Below are 18,477 nucleotides of genomic sequence, written 5' to 3' on the forward strand. Positions count from 1 at the left end.
GAGGAGATGTGATCGGTGTCGACCAGGAAGAAAGTGAAGTAATGTCTTTGTGGGTCAATCTCTGTAAAGGCTTAGATATAACAGAGAAATTGGGAATCTATTGGCGACAGTAACTCACAATTCCCCAAAATGTCCTGACATCTCTTTGAGTAACAGGAGGGTTCATAAGCAATATAGCTGCAACCCTTTCTCTGGACACTTTCCTTACACCTTTCTCTATCTGATGTCCCAAATACTTCACCTCTTTCTGACAGTACTGTAATTTTGGAGACACTTTGGCGCTCATCATGACATTGGCGGCAAGCGATAAAGTGGCCGAAATACTGCCAACAGGCTGGTGGTAATTGCCGCCAAATTATGACCATGGCGGTGAGAACTCCCATAGACAGCCAATGTACCACACCATCCACCAGGGCGTTAACACCTCGCACCATGGCGGTCGCCATCAACAGCCAGGTGGAGGACAAAGTATCACCCACCATATTATGACACGGGAAACCGCCAGGATTTCTGGGGTGGTGCCAACGCCATCAAAAGCCTGGTGGATACAGAACACTGAAAACGAAAGACTCACCAACAAGTACACAGAGGACTCCGCCGTAGCCATGGAACCGGAGCATCAAGTCTTCCAGATGCTCTTCTACGCCATGCTCCACCTGGAACACCAACGCCGACGAATATGACGACGGTGAGTACAGCCGCCTAGCACACAAGGGAGGGAGGGAGGGAGGAAAATGAGAGTGACACACACACACGCACGCACAACACACACCAGACACACGACCAGCTGCAGATGTAAACCAATGGCACATCACACACGGCACAATAAAACATGGACCAGATTTCGGAAGTACTGAAAATGTATTAGCAAGGAAAAAGCCACCACATGAACATGATATGTACAATTGTCCACAAAGGGCCAATTCCCAGTCCAAAGTACAAAGGGCCCACATGGCCACAGGGCACAGTCCAGGGTCCAACTTGTCTCCTGACATCAACTGCACAGAACTCTGCAGGAGCATTTTGTAAGTGGGCTGGCACCTCAGGGGGATGGGGGGCGGGGGGCACCTCAGCCGAAATCGGGAACTTTCCTATTGGTTCTGGAGGTGGCTCCATGCACAATTCTCTGTGTTGGGGAGTGCAAGGCCACAGTCTCTCAGGTGGGTGACTTTCCCACTGGTTCTGGAGGGGGCTCCCTGCCCATTTCTCTGTGTCAGGAAGTGCAAGGCCACAGTCTCTCAGGTAGGTGATTTTCCCACTGGTTCTGGAGGGGGGTCCATGCCCATTTCTCTGTGCTGGGGAGTGCGAGGCCACAGTCTCTCAGGTGGTGACTTTCCCACTAGTTCTGAAGGGGACTCCATGCCCATTTCTCTGTGCTGGGGAGTGCAAGGCCACAGTCTCTCAGGTGGGTGACTTACCCACTGGCTCTGGAGGGGGCACCTTGTACAGCAGTCAAAGGAGGGTAGCCTACATGCCCTCTGCTGGAGGTGAAGGCTGCACTGTATCACCTGGAGGTAAGGGCTGCACATGTCAGCAGGTGAAGGTGCCTCCTGGGTAGCCTCTGCTGGAGGTGAGAGCTCCACTGTCTCAGCAGGTGAAGGTGCAGCCTCTGCAGGAGGAGAGCGCTGCACTACCTCAGCTGGAGGTGAGGGGCTCCATGACCACTGGTGGTGGTGGTGTCATCCTGCCAGCCTCTGCTGAAGGTGAGAGCTGCACTGTGCTAAACAAAGAGGGAGAAGGAGGGTTAAAGGGGAGGGGTCTATCCTCCTTGAAGCTTCAGTAAACATATTTAGAGACCCAACCCAGAAGGGGAAAACTTCCACAGAAAAAAAAGTTTTTTTGTTAGAAAAACCCTCACCCACCAGGGTTACCCCCTGGTGGCATGCTTCATCATTGGGTTTCTTCACGTTCTGATGCAGAACGAGGCGTGCTGCGGCCGACGGAATACGTGGGAGCACTGTTGGTATCAGCCATGTGGATGCTAGAAAAGTATAGGAGTGGTGGGGTCTTGGTAAGTTAAAAATCCCCTCCTCTGGATGACATTACTAGTTTAATATGTCTCACAAGGGTTGTATGATTATAAAGGGGTGTCAGCAGCGTAGGTATATTATGTACCTGTCCTCCTTAGTGGTCTACATGTTTCGGAGTTTACCCCTATTCTCCTCTTCAGGACCAAAGTGATCTCCCTAGTATCACTCCTCACGCGCCTATCACTGGTGAAAGTACTCTTACTATTTACTGTATTAAGGTTATTTATACTAATTAAATTAAATTAAATACTACCCATCAGTGTCAATGGTCTGCTGGGCAAATTTTCTGTGTTTATGCTAATTGCATCATAGGTCCTCTGGGAGGGGTGAGTGCTTATAGTCACACGTTCCTCAAATCGACACTCCCGCCAAAAACCTACTCCTCACCTCACCGTGGTCCGAATAACGAGGGCTGCACTGTGTCAGCAGGTGAAGGTGCCTCCTGGGCAGCCTCTGCTGGAGGTGAGGGCTGCACTGTCTCAGCAGGTGAAGGTGGCTCCTGGACAGCCTCAGCTGGAAGTGAGGGCTCCGTGACCACTGGTGGTGGTGGTGGTGTCATCCTGTCAGCCTCTGCTTGAGTCGAGGGCTTCTTCCCCTTCATGGCAGACATCGAGGGCTTCTTCCCCTTCATGGCAGGAGTCAAGGGCTTCTTCTCCTTCATGGCAGGAGGTGCGGCCTCCTTCCCCTTCATGGCAGGACAGGACGGGGAGGGGGAAGGAAGAGGTCAAGTTGGGCAAGGAAAAGCTTTTTAGGGACGGTGGGGCGGGAAGAGGGAGGAGGGATGGGAGTGGAAGTTGAGGGAGTGGTTGTTGGAGGAGTACATCTGCTGGACTCGGGTGCAGGTGCATGGGGAGTGTGCTGATGTGAGGTGGGTGGCTGTTGGGTGTCTGAGTGCTTGCGTTTGTGAGCTTTAGGGGGGACAGACAGGGTTTGAGAGGACACAGGGGATGCATGCATGGATGTTGTGGAGTTGTCTACTAGTGAGGTGTCTGTGCTGCTTGGTGTGGTGATGCTTGTGGTGGATGTTGAAGCAGTGCATGAAGGTGTGAGTGTGGACATGACTGCGAGGTAGTTGGAGGAGGAGGAGGAGAGGGAGACAGTGGAGGCAGTGGATGTGGTTGTGTCTGCAACTGTCTGGTGTTTGCGTGAGTGCTTGTGTGTTGAGGTGTGGTGCCTGTTTTTGATTGTGCTACTCTTGTGTGTTGTCTTGTGTGCATGCTTGTCTGTATGTGTGCATGGGATGGGTTGGGGTTGAGGAGACTGGGACTGGGAAGTGGTAGTTGGAGGGGGGGGGGGACGGTAGGGACAGGGATAATGGCTGCCATCAGAGAGGAGGCCAGAGCCTGAATCGATCTCTGTTGAGCCGCCAATCCACCGCGGATGCCCTCTAGGATGCCAGCCCCTGGATGGCATTCACAATGGTTGACTGCCCTACAGAGATGGATCTCAGGAGGTCAATAGCCTCCTCACTCAGGGAAGCAGGGCTCACTGGGGCAGGGCCTGAGGTACCTGGGGCAAAGGAGATGCCCACCCTCCTGGGTGAGAGGGCATGGGCAACTCGCTGAGGGGCTACTGGGAGGGCGGTGCTGATACGGGGGTGGCAGCTGTACCTGCAGCTGGGGTGGTCACAGAGGTGTCCCCCACCACTGGGGAACTTCCATCGGAGGAGGTTTCTGAGTCTGTGTTGTCACCTCCTGTCTCCGCCGTGGTGCTTCCCTCGCCCTCCGTCCCTCGGCGTCAGTGGACTCTGCCTCCTAGGTCCTGTGGGATGCAGCCCCCTCTGTGCCCCTGCTCCTCCGCCAGATGATGCGAATGCACACATGGACAGGATGACAGAAGATAAAGGGGAGAGAAAGAAAGAGAACACAGGGTAAATTACTGCACCAACACCACTGTTGGCATACACAGCACAGTCACACACAGGGATCAGGATTGAGCACTATGCATTGCACTGCCATTCATTTGGCTAGATGCCACAGCAAGATGAGGGCCAAACACCACCAACTGCACACCTCGTGGGACCCATTAAGCCCTGTCTGACATGGAATGCAACCTAGCTAGGTTACCTTGTTTTCCCTTTCAACCATTACCCTGGCGCTGGATCACGCTGCAATGTCGGGCATCCACTAACTGACACCCACCACCCGGATCCCATGCCACCTACAAATTATTGTAGTAATGCCCATTGTACACACCCCCTTGTTGCTGCTGTGATGCTCTCAAGTGCCCATTCAGCTCTGGGTAGGCCACCGCGAGTATGCGGGCCATAAAAAATACATATACATCACGGTTTGATTTTTTTATTCACTTGTTTTCCCTTCTAGGCCTCCCCTCAACAGTTTAAGAAGGTAGGCCCTGAGTGCATTTTAATGTATCTGCTCACTATCTAGCTAGCCCCTCATACATTAGTTTGTCCCTTACTGTTTTTTTAATCTTACCAACAAACACCTTCATTAAAGCATTATATCTATTAGGTGATTTGTGAGGTAATTTTAGTATCCATTTCACTTTCAACTGTATCCTCTGATTTATCCAGAAAGATAAAATTTCAGCACTCCCTCAGAGTTCATTTAACAATGAGGTCGAGTCCGTCCAGGTAGTATCATCTTACCTGGGTGGGGCTAGGTGGTGCTATCATTAAGCAGGACACTATATTGTGTGTGAGACCACCTAGTCCGTAAAGGGAACTCCCCCATTCACCCCTCAATACACTTAAATGCCACTACCGTTTTCCATGTCCGGGAAGCAGTCCAAACAGGCCATAAGAGACCTGTCCTCTACATCCCCGACACTCGTTGTGTTAGAGTTCCTTGGGTACGGAGATGTGTGGGCTCGATACACTCCCAATACTCTCTCCTTGTGTTATCGTCACTGAGGTTGTGGTTCCATTGTTCAAATTGCCTACTCACTCTTGTGTCCCTTAGATACCTACCTTTGCAGATGAATGGGAGGAGAAGACAAACCCCCTTGTGGACTTGATTACACTGGAGGACAGGCACATTATACTCACCTACAGACTGGACAGGGTCACAATCACAGAGCTGTGTGCCCAACTGGAGCCTGACCTGATATCAGCTATCCGTCATCCTACTGGGATTCCCCCTCTTGTGCCAGTGCTATCAGTGCTCCATTCCCTGGCAACTGGTTCTTTCCAAGTGACAGTGGGCTTGACAGCTGGAATGTCACAGCTAATGTTTTCTATTGTGCTGGCAAGGGTCTTGTCTGCCCTGGTGAAACACATGTGCAGCTACAGTGCTTTCCCCGAGGTGGAAGATTTGCCACTGTAAAGGCAGGCTTCTATGCAATGGGCCATATCCCCAATATAATTGGTGCGATTGACGGTACACATATAGCGTTAGTCCCCCCCCCCCCCGCCGGAATGAACAGGTGTTCATGGATCGTAAGAGTTTCCACTCACTGAATGTTCAAGTGGTGTGCCTGGTGGACCAGTACATCTCCCACGTCACTGCCAAGTATCATGGGTCGGTGCATGACGCCTTCGTCCTGAGGAATAGCAGCATCCCAAATGTGATGGCCCAACTACAGAGGCACAGGGTGTGGCTAATAGGTGAGCCAGATCACCCACCCACTGTATGTCAGTGTATGCCTTCAAGTGTTATCCCCATAGCATAGTGTAAGGCTAAATGTTGTCCCTCAATACTTGCAGGTGACTCTGGCTACCCAAGCCTATCATGGCTGCTGACCCCTGTGAGGACTGCCAGGACAGAGGGTGAGGACCGTTATAATGAGGCACACGGGTGAACCAGAAGAATAATCCAGATGACCTTCGGCCTTCTGAAGGCCAGGTTCAGGTGCCTCCATCTGACAGGATGTGCTACTCCCCCAGGCTGTGCTACTCCCCCGGAAAGGTCTGCCAGATAGTAGTGGCATGCTGCATGTTGCACAACCTGGCCCTCAGACTTCATGTGCCTTTTCTGCAGGAGGACGGGACTGGAGAAGTCCCTGTGGCATCAGTGGACCCTGAGGACAGTGAGGATGAGGAGGCTGAGGATGAGGACAACAGAACATCAGTTATACAGCAATAATTCCAATGACAAACAGGTGAGAAAGTGGAACTGACCATTACTCTAACTATTGATTTATCTGTGTGCCTGTGGCATGATGGCATTCACTTTCTTTGCATCTCAACTTACTGTCACCCTATGGCTTCTCAGATGTTGGTGATATGACAACATATTCTTGATGTGATCACAACAGACATTCCAGGTCATTATTTGTTAGCTATCATAGTATTCAGATCATTTTCACTCGATGTGACTGTTCCACAAATGCACATTTAAGACACATAAAACAGTGTTACTCAAATTGTGTTCAATGGTGTTTATTGTAGTGCTATAAAACTGAGGGTAAAGTGCAATGGTATGGGGTGATGGTGGAGGAAAGTCCAGGGTATTGTTCCAGTCAGTTTGTACCACGAGTCCAGTGTCCAAGGGGCCATAGGAAGGGAAGCATTGGCAGTTCTAGGTGGACAAGGTGATAGGGTGGGACACAAGGGGGACAATCAGGAGAGTCTCATTTCCTGGTGGTGGTCTTCATCTTGGCAAGTGTCTCTGGCTTCTGTCTGGTTCGCAGGGAACGTTTGCGAGGTGGTTCACCTTCTGCAGAAGTAGGGGACCTGGTGGCCTGTGGGTCCTGTGGCGGGGCCTCCTGTCCACTAGCTGAAGTGGAGGGCTGGTCAATAGACTGGCTAGTGGTAGGGGCCCGCTGCTGTGCAGTCCATTCCCACATGATGTTGGCCATGTCTGCCAGCACCCCTGCTATGAAGTTCATGGTGGTGTTGAGGGCCTGCAAGTCCTCCCTGATCTCCTGATGGTGTTCCTCCTGAAGATGCTTGTTCTCCTGCATGTTGTTCAGGATCTGGCCCATCGTGTCCTGGGATTGTTGGTAGGCCCCCAGGACATTGGTGAGTACCTTCTGGAGAGTCGGTTCCCTGGGCCTATCCTCCCCCTGGTGCACGGCGGTCCTCCCAGTGTCCCTGTTGCCCTGTGACCCTGTCCCCTGAACGGTGTGGCCACTGCCACTGACCCCAGGTCCCTGATTGTCTTGGGTATGAAGTGTGAACTGGGGTCCCTGTACAGGTAGGCACACTGCTGATTGAAGTGTCCTGGGGACAGAGGTGTGGGTACGCTGGGTGGGTGTTGTGGTGTTGGTAACTGATGGGAGAGGCACTGTGGTGGACTGTGAGTGGGCTTGGGTGACCGACTGTCCAGTGGCCCCTGATGGACCAGGTTGTTGTTCCAGATCCTGGAGTCCAGAGTTACTGTAATCACTGGGGCATCTTCTGTTGGGGGACTGGACAGTTGTGGCACCTCCTCTCCACTGAGATTGGCTGGCGCACCTATGGGGGTGTATTATGCTTCATGACTGTGCTATGTTGTGCATCCCTACGGTTGCTTTTGCCCTGCCACCTTTGATTGTGTAGTGATGTATTGTGGGATTGTTAGTTCCCCTATGCTGTGCATGCTTTTGTGATGGGTGTCCATGCAGGGCTATGAGGGCTGTCCATGCATTGGTATGGCATGCAGGGCTTGGCATTGTGGTTAGTCATATGTGTAGGTGCAGTGTGTGGGTTGGAGTGGAGTGATGGGAGCGAGGGTGAGGGTGTGAGATGGCATGCAGGTATGGGGGGTGATAAGTGGTAAATGTTGACTTACCAGTGTCCAGTCCTCCAGCTACTTCAGCAAATCCCTCAGGATGCAGTAATGCCAAGAATTGCTACTCCCATGCTGTGAGTTGAGGGAAGGAGGTGGGGTCCACCGCCAATCCTCTGTATGGTGAGCTGGTGCCTTGCTGCTACGGAACGCACCTTTCCCCGTAGGTCGTTCCACCTCTTCCTGATGTCGCCCCTTGTTCTTGGATGCTGTCCCACGGCATTTACCCTGTCCACGACCCTCCGCCATAGCTCCATCTTCCTAGCAATGGATATCTGCTGTACCTGTGCTCCAAACAGCTGTGGTCCTACCCTGACTATTGCCTCCACCATGACCCACAACTCCTCATCTGTAAAACGGGGGTGCCTTTGTGGGGCCATGGGTGTTGTGTGAGGTGTGTGTGTATTTGGTGGTGTGATTGGGTGTGCGCAGTGGATTGCGTGAGGGATGTATTGGTGTCTGTGTATTTGTCGCAGTGGTCTTGATGTCTGTCTGGTGGCAATGATTTGTGTTCGTAAAGGGTTGTGGGTAATGTGGGTGTGTGTTTTATAGTGGTATGAGTGGGTGGGTGTGGTATGTGTATGGGTGTCAGGTGTGTGTTGTTTGAATTGGCCAATGTTGTGTAGTTTAGTAGTTCTGTTGGCGTAACGGTGTGGGTGTTGGGACCACCACTTTAGCACTGACCTTTGCGCTGGTGGATTTGTGTATGTGGCTGTATTCTGTCGGTTTGGTGTGTGTGTGTGTCGTAATATGCCGAACAGTTATCCGCCACTGCAGTGGTATGTTGCCGGCCGTCAGCGTGGCGGTAAGCGGGATTTACTGCCAATGTCATAATGGGGGCCTTTATGTCCATTTTCACCAGGAAGATTCAGTAGGGCAATAGCATCTTGCCTACATGCTTCTTGTGCCTTTGAAGCAACCATTAAGTCATCAATGTGCTGAACCGATGTAAATTGGAAAGGCATTTCTAATGATCCTAAATTCTTTTTCAACAATTGATTAAATAATAATGGGGATTCTGAAAAGCCTTGTGGAATTCTGCACCAGGAATACACAAGAGGAAACAAAAGAGAAACTGGCTATCCTCATGTAGAGGCACTGAAAAAGAAAGCTTGTGACAAGTCCACCACTGTGTACCATTCTGCGTCACATAGAATATGGAACAAAATCACTGCTGGATTAGGTACCACTAGACAACATTTGACCAATATGTAATTAATTTTTCTCAAATCCTTAACTATGCAAAATTTCCCACTAGGTTTTCGCAAACCCAGTTACATTGGCTGCTCAGCACTTTTTTCAAAAACCCTTGGTCAACAAAATCTGCAATTACTGGAGTAACTCCTTCAGTACATCTGGTGTCATGTGATATTGGGGAGTTTTCGGGAAAACTGCATTAGCAGGAAAAGCTAAGCTCTCTTCCTTCTCTGTTATTTAACCAAATACCTGCTCATGGATCTTTGTCTTCAATTACTATGTATGCGGGTGTACCTTCTGGCGGGGCAATTTCTCCTATTCTAACAGGAATGAAAGCATCTCCTCCTCTCACTCTTTTTAATGCTTTGACAAAAATCCTTTTTACCTTTAATAGGGCTTAAGCTACAAATTAAATTCAAAACAGGAAGCATTTCAATCCCAAAATCATTTTCGCTTACTACTCTCAACCAATAGCTGTTCACGGTTGTCCACCAATCCCGTCAATCTGTGCACGGGTCTTTTCAATAACCAACCACTCCCCGCGTGGACCCAGTGACATCACACTCGCTCACAAAGCGGCTGACAAAGCCTTGCGTCTCGTCCTTCAAACTTGATTCACAATAAAAACTGACTGCAAAAGCACACAAAAAAAATTAAACAAAAAAAAATCAACAAAAACCAGCTTGTCTGCTTACTGCCGATAGGACTCAATTACTTCAGAAGCTGTACGGAAATTTCGACTGTGGCCTTTCACTCAAACAGCTACTCTTCTGGCTATGGCTTTCTCTCAATCGCAAGTAAAATTCCACCTGCTAATTCTGCCCTTGACTAATACCAGATCCTCCTTGTGCACTGAGGAAATTTCCCACCAGGTTTTCGCAAACCCAGTTACATTGGCTGCTCAGCACTTTTTTCAAAAACCCTTGGTCAACGAAATCTGCAATTACTGGAGTAACTCCTTCAGTACATCTGGTGCCATGTGATATTGGGGAGTTTTCGGGAAAACTGCATTAGGTTTAACTGTGACTTTGACTGGTTCAACTCCTTTAATTAGACCAATATCTTTTCCAGAAAGATCACACACTTTTAGAATGAATGTATCCTGTAAGTCATTTGGCAGGTCCTGTACTGTAAATGCAGGAAAAAGAGTAATCAATGGGAATTCTTGATTAATTAGATTACAGTCAATTGGTACGCATGATTCCTCATCATCACTATTTATTTGAATTGCAATTCCATTGTTTGTGCAAGTATTTGAACATCTTGATTTGTACTTCCCAGTAAGCATACTAGACTTGAGTCACAGACTACAAATGTGTGCATGCCTTCAAAAGTACCAATTGTAACAGGAATCGATTGTGTGATCAGATCTGTCAGGTGTTGATTCGCCATTCCCACAACCTGTACTGCTCTCTCAGAAAGTGACACAATGGGAACTTCTACAGTTCTGACAGTAGAGTGTACAGCTCCTGTGTCAACCAAGAATGAAACTTCATGACCCATAACTGTCCCATTTACATAGGGACCACTATGATTCACCTCTAATGAATCTGCTAACACACATTCTTCTTCATCCGAACTCTTACTCACAATGTCATCACTCAATTCATCCTCACTGTGTAAGGGATACTGTGTGATCAGTGGTTGACTGTTTTGACTTAACCTTTGACCCATTTTCTGCTGAGGGACCACTATCTGCTGCTGTGCCATTAGAGCTGAGGTATTTGCATTTGCTGCTGCTGTGGCGTCATTTTGCATCTGCTGTTGCATTTGCTGTTGTGGTACCTGAAAACGTGGCACTTGTCAGGGAATATGCATTTGTGAAATGTGTTTATTCATATTCTGAATATTTACATTAGGATTCAGATTTCTCGGTCCTGTCAAATTTGGAAAAAGATTATGTTCATTTATCTGCGCAACACCTTCCTGTACCATAAAAGGACATTCCTGCTTCCAGTGTCCAAGACACCCACATGCATGACAAGGTAACGTTTTCTTCATCACCTAAATTGACCTGGATTAACATTAGTATTCAGATTAGCACGATTTCCATTTCCACCACCACCACCACCACGTCCTCTTCCTCTTCCTCTCACCTGTCCCGGATTCTGATTCACTTGCATGTTTCCCTGTTGTTGTTACGTTCCCTGCATCCCTGAATGTGCTGCTCTAATCTGCATCACCATTACCTTTTCTTTCAATTTTTTCTGCTTTATGTCAATTTCATCACTCCAGTATTTAGCAAACTGCAATACTTCATCTACCAGTTTTTCCTGCCAGCAAATCAAATGACTCTTAAGCATGAAACCAATTTCAGGTCTCAACCCCTGCACAAACCTGAACACGAAAGGAATCATGTCTTCAGACTCAATTGTCCCCATACCACTGTAATGCTTGAATGCCTGCAACAACCTTTCATAATATGCATGTATTGACTCCTTTGCTTCCCGAGCTGTCCTATCAATTCTCTGCCAATCAATGTCTTTAGGAGAAATTCTTGTTTTAAAAAATTCAATCACTTTGTAATAACTTTTCATTACTTTAGGAGATGGTGCATCTGTAACCGGTTCTCATGGAGGTTCTCTTGTCAGCCAGTCAACACTCTTTTTCCATTCAATGTATAAATCAGCTGGTACCACTATTTCTAAAAGAACATTTAAATCCTCCCTCAGGCATTTTGCAAGTTTCACAAACATGTCTGTCTGATGATACAATTCCAGTGTTTTTTCTCAAACTCAGGTAATCTTTTGTGACTGACAAAGACTATCAGTCTGCTGAGTGTCAGTAGAGTTCAAAGTCGCAGACTCTCTTTTCTTCTTGTCTCTTTTCTTACCCATCTGCTTTCCCATTTATGTAATGTCCCCATGTCTGAATACTTTGGATTAATTTTCTATGTATTTTCATTCCAGGAGATCATGTTTTCAATATCTTTTGAATCAAATTCTAATTTGTAACTCCTCTTTTATGGTTTAGATTTTTTAATATCCATTTCATATTTTTCTGGAAGTTCTGATTATTTCTGATGTGCCAATCCTGCTCTGTCTGTAACATCTTTACACATGAAATGTAACTCATCTTCATTATATGAGTCAATTCTATTTAATTCAAGTGTTCCCTCAATCATTTCATTTAATTCAAATTTTAATCTTGCCAGATTTAGTGTTCTTTCCCCTTCAGCAACTGTTTTCATTACTGATGCACCACTCACTTTCTCCAACCATTCTGTTAATTCCTGAGTTGTCGCGCCTTGTAAAGAAACATTATTATTTACACTAGGCACGCATTGTGGAGTATTACATGGCGGACCCATCACTCTTTCAGGTGACAGAACTGAATTCGGAGATATCAAATTTTGTGAAATCCCAGAACAAGTTATATCTAAAAGTGAACCTGTTTTGTCAAAAGTCTGATTCATTGGAGACATAACTCCTGCAGTAGCATTGAGTTTCTCCATTTCTGCATTTGAGTTAAAAGGTGAAAACATTGTGGCATTAACTAAATTAGGATTCTGCATACCGCTCTCAGTATTTCCTTGAGGATATGTTCGAAATGGGGATCTCTCAAAATCGGGTTGGCAGTCAGGTTACCCCCTGTCGAAGCATTAACGCACACTCTAGTCAGAGTGAAGGAGAATCACCCTCAGTAAACCCCCCCCCCCCTCACCCCTTTGGTAGCTTGGCACAAGCAGGTGGGCTTAACTTCAGAAGCAAGGTGTAAAGTAATTGTACCAACACACACAGTAACTCAGTAAAAGCACTACAAAATGACACAAGACAGGTTTAGAAAAATAGATATTTTTCTAAACAAAAGACCAAAATGACAAAAATCCAACATACACGAGTCAAATTATGATTTTAAAAAGTAAAATCCTTTAGAAAACAGTGAGAATGTTGTTAGCATACAAAAGTACCTGGGTTGCGTTTTTCCTCTCCCGCAAGAGAGTGATGCGGCGATCCGGACAGGCACCTCAGGTCTGGGCAGGCTTTGCTTTGTTTTTCCGCACCCAGCGAGGTTGCATTGAAAATCTGGTTGCACGGTATCAAAAAAACGTGCTGCGTGGGCTTTGCATAATTAGCAGCCTCTGTTAGTGGGTGTTGCTCGTTGTTTCTCCAGCCGCATTGTGTCGATCTTCCAGCCGCGATGCAGGTGGAGAGTTGATTTCCACTGCGAAGCTGGTGGCGCGTAGTTTCTGAGCCACATCACAAAAATGTCCCCGCACGGCGGTCTGTGCATGGATTTTCAGTCTTGGTCTGCCAGCCTCACCTTTCAAAGGCCCAGGAACTGGATAGGGCATCAATTGGCAGGGCAGAGCATCAGCAGAGAGTCCAGGTGCTGGTAGGGGAAGTCTTGGATGGCCCTGAGACTTCAACAACAGGAGGCAAGCTCAGTTCAAGCCCTTGGAGACTCTTCACAAGCAGGAATGCACAACAAAGTCCAGTCGTTGTCCCCTTTCACAGACAGAAGCAGCAATTGCAGGATAGCACCACAAAAAACAGTCACAGGCAGGGCAGCACTTCTCCTCAGCTCTTCTCCTTGGCAGAGGTTCCCCTTGATCCCAGAAGGGAACTAATTTTCAGGGGTTTGGGTGCTCTTCTTATACCCCTTTCTGCCTTTGAAGTAGGCCTACTTCAAAGGAAAGTCTCTCTTGTTTGTGAGATCCTGCCTTGCCCAGGCCAAGTCCCAGACACACACCAGGGGATTGGAGACTGCATTGTGTGAGGGCAGGCACAGCCCCTTCAGGTGTGAGTGACCACTCCTCCGCTCCCTCCTAGCACAGATGGCTCATCAGGAAATGCAGGCTACACCCCAGCTCTCTTTGTGTCACTGTCTAGAGAGAGGTGCAAACAGCCTAACTGTCTAACTGTCAAACTAACCCAGACAGAGAATCCACAAACAGGCAGAGTCACAAAATGGTTTAAGCAAGAAAATGCCTACTTTCTAAAAGTGGCATTTTCAAATACACAATCTCAAAACCAACTTTACTAAAATATGTATTTTTAAATTGTGAGTTCAGAGACCCCAAACTCCACATGTCTATCTGCTCTCAAAGGGAATCTACGGTTTAATCATATTTAAAGGCAGCCCCCATGTTAACCTATGAGAGAGATCAGCCTTGCAACAGTGAAAAACTAATTTGGCAGTATTTCACGGTCAGAACATATAAAACACATTAGTATATGTCCTACCTTAAACATACACTGCACCCTGCCCCTGGGGCTACCTACGGCCTACTGTGAGAAAACAGGGCTGATTGCAGAGGCCCCCTAACTTTTTGCCCCCATTTTCCACTTTTTGCTGGTGTTTTCCTGACTCGGATGGTGCCCTGGGTACTGCTAACCAGTCCCAGGGCCTGTGCTCTGTGTAAAATCAATATGCAAATTAAGCTAATTATAATTGGCTAAGTTAACCTACCTATAAGTCCCTAGTATATGGTAGGGCATGTAGGTTTAGGGACCACAGCATAGGTAGTGCACCCATAGGTGCACTGCTGAGGTGCCCAGTGTCATTTTAAAGGCAGGCCTGCCTTGCTGGCTGCTTTTAAATTAACGTTATATGCAAATTCGACTTTGGAATTAAAAGTAGTTCCAAAGTCTTAAACTACCTTATTTTTACATATAAGTCACCCCTAAGGTGTGCCCTCTGTGCCCCTAGGGCTGGGTGCCATGTAACTATAAGCAGGGACTTTATAAAAATAGTTTTATAAGCCCTGGTGAGGTAAAAACAGCCAAATTCGTTTTTTCCTCATTGTAGTAAATGGCCTTCATAGGCTAGAATGGGGAGACTTTGTTTTAAATTTTAAAGTCTCCTTAAAAGATGCATACCAAGAATTTGGTATCAAATTAATTGTTGTAATAAATCCCACAACTTCCAATTGTTGGATTTAATATAACTTGTTCAGGTAAAGAGTTTCAGACTTTACCTAAAAAGTTGCCAATTTCAGCCCTGCATTGTTTTTGCTGCTGTGCTCTGATTGGCCAGCCTGTAGCAGCTTAGCCAAGCTGCCTTGATGAGGTGTGAAGTGGCCTGGCTTCACACAAAGGAATGTGCCTGTGGGAGAGAATCTCCCCTCAGCAGATGGTGAGGCAGGAAGGGGAAGGGCTGCCAAACTGGTCTTCAAAGGCAGAGAAGGACATTTGGAGCAACCAGCAACACCCTCACATCCTACAACCCCAGACAACTAGGTGCCCCCTTGATTGGATTAGGAGAGGGCAGGAGAGGGGTGTGTTTATGATTTTTAGCCACACCAGTGGGTGGGCTCAGCCAGATGTAACCTCCAAAAATCAGATTCAGCAATGTTGGATTTTTAGAGAATGTTGCCCACTGGGATGGATTTTTGCCACACTTCCCAGGAAGTGGTCATCGCAGGGGGAAGGACCCTGCCCCTGATTGGAGAACCAGGACCCCCCTGCTTTTCACCCAGGAGCAAGGATAAAACTGGCAGACCTGCACCCACACCTCAGATCCCCACAAGATTTCAACAAGAAAGAACTAAAGGAGAAGAAGGACTGCCCTGCTGGACCCCTGGCTTGCACCTGGAACCTGCACTCAGAAGGACTGCACCAGCTGCACACTTGGGCTTCACCACAAGAAGGACTTTGCCTGGCTTCAACTGGTTCAAGGAGGGACTCCCTGTTTGCTACAGGTGAAAAATTGCTATCCAGAGTCCCCTGCACCAACTCCTGAAGAAAGTGACCAGCTGACCACTATCCAGTGGCCAAAAAGGAGTTTGCGCCAGGAGCATTCTGGGAGTTGTAGTCCGTACCCCCCAAGGACCATCACAGAACTTCTGGACCCTTGGGGTGAGCTGTGGACCCCAAAAGAACCTTAAAAGAACATCTGGGTGAAGCCCCAGAAGTTTGGAGAAGATTTGAGAATTTTTGTAAAAAAGCTCCATAGAGGGACCGACCCGCCGCAGAAATTCTAGCCGGCTTGCCTCAACCGCGACCCGGCCTGACTTGGTGGTTCGTCCCGGTAAAGAAAAATCTCCGAAAAAGAGACTAAGTCCGAAGGTAAAAAGTTGACCGGGACCTCCCAGCCATCGTATCCGAGAAGGGCTCCATGGACGTCGGATCAAGATCCAGGTTTACCCCGGTCGAAGGATTTTCACCTCGAAAAAACGACTAAGTCCGAAGGTAAAAATATCCACCGAGGATTCCAGCATCGCGTATCCGGAGAAGGGCTCCAGGAGGTCGGATAGGACTGGCAGGTTCGTCCCGCTGAAGAAAATCTTCAAAATAAAGACTAAGTCAGAAGGTAACTTTTTAACCGAGGCCTCCCGCGACCTGTAGCCGAGCAGGGCTCCATCGCGGTCGGCCTGAAACTTTGACTTTGCCCCGGTCGAGGTGCAACCAGATGACCCGATTGGCGCTTTTTGTTTCTAAGCGCTAGAAAAATAATAATTCTTTAAAAATTCATATATCCGGTTCCCCTTATCCGATTTTATTAGTTTTTGTGTCATTTTAAAGATAAAAATATGAACTATTTTTATAAATTGGTTTTGGATTTTTAAACTGTTTCCTGTGTTTTATTTAATTACTGTTTTGTGATATTTGAATGCTTTACACATTGTCTCCTAAGTTAAGCCTTGACGCTCGTTGCCAAGCTACCAAGGGTTGAGCTGGGGTTAATTTACTGAGACCTAACTGGACCTAAGTGGAGGTTAGTGGCTTGTTGCTAGGTGTAGGTACCTACCTGCCCTTACCAATAACCCATTTTCCAACACCTACCTTAGGGGTGTCTTACATGTAAGAAAAGAGAGGGCTTAGGCCTGGCAAGTGGGTACACTTGCAAAGTTGAATTGGCAGTTTAAAACTGCAAACACAGACACTGTACTGGCAGGTCTGAGCCGTGTTTACAGGGCTACTAATGTGGGTGGCACAACCAGTGCTGCAGGCCGACTAGTAGCATTTGATTTACAGGCCCGGGGCACCTCTAGTGCACTGTACTAGGGACTTACTAGTATATCAAATATGCCAATCATGGAAATCCAATTACACATACATTTTACAAAGGAGCACTAGCACTTTAGCACTGGATAGCAGAGGTAAAGTACCCAGAGTAACAAAAACAGCAAAAACAGAGTCCAGCACACATCAACAACCTGGGAAACAGAGGTAAAAAGTTAGGGGAGACCACGCCAAGGATGCCAACTCTAATAGGATACAATGGAACAAGTGGACCAATTGCGACAGGAACTGTTAATGTTTCTTCACTTGATTAAGTATTCTGATTCATTGAATAAATCATTCCAGAACTCTGACCTGTAAATTCTGAGGAACTCGATTGCGATATTGTTACTGGAGTATAAATTGGCATTGTCTGAGCTTGACTAACATCTTACATAGGTGTTACTGAATTAGGTGTAGACTCCACCTGGACCACCATTGGTTTCTGAATAATCTGTGGCACCACCAGAACTGTAATACTCTGTGCAGAACTAACAACAGGAACTGACTATATTACAGGCTGATTTATAGTTTGAATCATAGGATTCTGAGTTACTGTAATAGCACGAACATTAGTTGTGACCTGTACTTGGCCCTGTGTTACCACAACTAGAGGTACACTTGAACTAACACTAGCACCTTGATTTGCCTCTTCTGCTGCAGATGGAGGAGGACGCTTTCTCAATAATTGTATTATAATTTCATCATCATCTAAATCACTATGTTATGTCAATGATCTTCTAGCTTCATCTTACCATGACTCAGTTCCTTCAAAATTATTTTTCTTTGTTTTTGGTCTGACACTGTCCCCTTTTTCTTGTGAAATTGCAGGAAACATTCCAAATAGCTTGTAAGATTTCTGTTCTTCAAATTTTCTGCTCATTATCCCATTTGGCTTCTAACAATGTTTTCTCCGCTTTTCTCATTTGTCTCTCAAATTTTAATTTCTCTTGTTGTCTGGCTACTAGCTCCCAAATAGCTAAGGCTTCGAATTGCACTGGTCTCGGAGAGGGCTCTAATTCATAAAGTACTCTTCTCAGATGATCTAAAACTTCCATGAGCAGGAAAAGCTAAGCTCTCTTCCTTCTCTGTTATTTAACCAAATACCTGCTCATGGATCTTTGTCTTCAATTACTATGTATGCGGGTGTACCTTCTGGCGGGGCAATTTCTCCTATTCTAACAGGAATGAAAGCATCTCCTCTTCTCACTCTTTTTAATGCTTTGAAAAAAATCCTTTTTACCTTTAATAGGGCTTAAGCTACAAATTAAATTCAAAACAGGAAGCATTTCAATCCCAAAATCATTTTCGCTTACTACTCTCAACCAATAGCTGTTCACGGTTGTCCACCAATCCCGTCAATCTGTGCACGGGTCTTTTCAATAACCAACCACTCCCCGCGTGGACCCAGTGACATCACACTCGCTCACAAAGCGGCTGACAAAGCCTTGCGTCTCGTCCTTCAAACTTTATTCACACTAAAAACTGACTGCAAAAGCACACCAAAAAAATTAAACAAAAAAAAATCAACAAAAAACTGCTTATCTGCTTACTGCCGGTAGGACTCAATTACTTCAGAAGCTGTACGGAAATTTCGACTGTGGCCTTTCACTCAAACAGCTACTCTTCTGG

The sequence above is a fragment of the Pleurodeles waltl genome, chromosome 4_1, assembly GCF_031143425.1.
Source record: "Pleurodeles waltl isolate 20211129_DDA chromosome 4_1, aPleWal1.hap1.20221129, whole genome shotgun sequence".
Taxonomy (NCBI): domain Eukaryota; kingdom Metazoa; phylum Chordata; class Amphibia; order Caudata; family Salamandridae; genus Pleurodeles; species Pleurodeles waltl.